The following is a 2,310-nucleotide window of genomic DNA, read 5'->3' as shown; positions in this document are numbered from 1 at the left end:
AAAAGAAACAATGTTAAGCAATAGTCCTATATGTTAAAAGCTATCTGTGCTATTCGTCCCTACTGTCCTGTGAAAGCAGAGCTTGGAAGTTTTTTGGAGGAAAGGAGTGGGGTGGGGACTCAGCTCCCAGAATCCTGGATTTGACGGATTTGTTGATGGAGGCTGGTTTGAAATATTTTTTTTCATTGCTGAGGCTGAAGGACTGCTGAAGCTGAAGGATCTTGCATTCAGGCATTAGAGAGTGGGTCTGTGCTCCAGCTTATTTTTGCATTGCTAGCAACAGCCACCTTTTTCAACTCAGACTGGTCCATTCCTTTTGATATTGTCTGTGTTGGGAGGGCAGTTTTCCCACCCTGGCAAGGACTTCTTTATGTCTCCTCCTACTTTACTGGGCTATATATTAGTGGTCACAAAATAGCTTACTTTATGCTGTATCCCGCCCCCCTCGGCCCGGCCCCAGTTGTCTTCAAATATTGTATTATATATTTCAGGGCATACTGGAAAGCCTTGATCCTACCCCATACCCACACATACTCTCTTTTGCTCCTAGAATTTATATTTTGGTCACATAATGTGGACAGAAGTCTACAAAGGCAGAATAGCTGGGGAAAATAACAAAATATAAACTCCCTGATAAAATACTGCTTTAGCAGTCCCAGAGGCAGCCTGGGGAAAGGACAAATTCCCTTAGTTTTCTTTTGATGTGGTGGCCCTTATACATACCATCACTGTCTTATTGCTTTCCCTTTATAGCAGCTGTGCATGCCTGGTATGTCCAGATGATGAAAAAAAAGTCAGATCCACACCATAAACAAGCCTGTCTAATCTTTCCTGTTTCATGTGACTTCAGACAGTTATTTGTTCATCCGAAGGTGTTTGCTGAGTCTTTGACGTAATAAAGGGAACCAGGGGTCCCAGTGCAATTTCTTCAATATCTTCTGGGTTACACTAACACAGTTTTTCTTTTTCTTTTTAAACACTATCCTAACTACCTGAAATCTAGGAGGCTCAGAACCTGCAATGCCTGATGTAAGTAGTCCTGCTTTACTGTATGAGATAAGTAACAGTATAGAAACATAACAGAATGCCATGAGAATATGCTTCAGTTAATGAAAATGAATAGAAAAACAGTTTGTAATCTATTTTAACAGACAAAAAAAAAGAGGTAGTTGCACATAATCATGAAAAGTATTCCGAAAATCTTCACCTGCCCCTCAAGAAAATGTACTGTTCTCTCTCTCCACTCTCACATCTACTTCATAACACCTCATGAAATAGGTTAATTTTGTGAACAAAGCAATCTCTCAGATTTTTGTGCCATATGGGTTGCTTATTCAAATGATTTTGTTGTTGTTCTCAACTCTGTGATCTTGGACACTAAAGTCAGCATAATATGAATCTCTGTTTCTTCTTGGAATGTCAAAAAAGGGTGTATATGTGGCAAATACAGGCTTCCCAAAGTCCTTTGTCCTCTTATGTGCAGACCTGGGATTGAGACTATCCTGGGAGGGGCAGGACCCTTCCTTCACCTGCAGTGTCTCCTGTACAATCCACCCTCCATATTGAATTATTCTCTACTTCCAAGACTAGTTTTCTAGTCAAATAAGTTGAGAGGTTGGTGGGACTAGTAGAGGAGGAAGAAAGATGCCACACACACACACACACACAAAAAGGGGGGGGGGGGGGAGAAAAAAGCATTAATGCTTCCTTCCCCACTCACATTTTGAGCATCTAAGGGAAGCACAAGTTTTGGGAATCCTCATTTCGTATTGATTATTTAGTTCTAATCTAAATCCCTTTTCTGTTTAAGGGTTTTAAAGAAAGCACATATCTGTAGCTGAACTTTTGTTTCTAATATGTTGCAGCTCCCAGTGCCACCCATCAGTGCACCTAGTCGCTGGACCTGGGATCAAGAAGAAGAAAGAAAAAGGCAAGAGAAGTGGCAGGCAGAACAGGAGCGCTTGCTTCAGGTGGGGATTTTAACTAGACAGTAACCATGATGATTAGATTTGGCTCTAGATTGTCTGTCTGTTTATGCCAGCAACAAATGCTCTTTATATTTCTGGTTAATTTTGTAAAATACATTTGCTCGCTAGGCCTCAAAGAGCATATAGTGCACCATTTAAAGCACTTAAAGATAGAAACTCATAACATGAATACTAAATAAAGTGTGCAGATACAGTAATTAATGTGCTCTAAACCCTAAGGATGCATACTTACTTGGGAAAAAATCCTATCATGTTCAATGGATGTAATTCCCAAATAAGCAAGTTGTTGTTGTGTGCCTTCATTTCCCACTTATGGCAACCC

At 40.4% G+C, this 2,310-nt stretch overlaps 1 long non-coding RNA gene across 1 annotated transcript; it reads left to right on the top strand.

Moving 5' to 3' along the window:
* Positions 1-11: 11 nt before the first annotated feature.
* Positions 12-1,971, top strand: LOC121918200. The gene is made up of 2 exons (XR_006101183.1): positions 12-1,029; positions 1,866-1,971. It is a non-coding gene; the product is annotated as an uncharacterized LOC121918200 (long non-coding RNA).
* The last annotated feature ends 339 nt before the right edge of the window (positions 1,972-2,310 follow it).

The sequence above is a fragment of the Sceloporus undulatus genome, unplaced genomic scaffold (assembly GCF_019175285.1).
Source record: "Sceloporus undulatus isolate JIND9_A2432 ecotype Alabama unplaced genomic scaffold, SceUnd_v1.1 scaffold_5785, whole genome shotgun sequence".
NCBI lineage: Eukaryota > Metazoa > Chordata > Lepidosauria > Squamata > Phrynosomatidae > Sceloporus > Sceloporus undulatus.
Note: the sequence above shows the minus strand (reverse complement) of the source record. Positions and strands in the feature narration are given on the sequence as shown.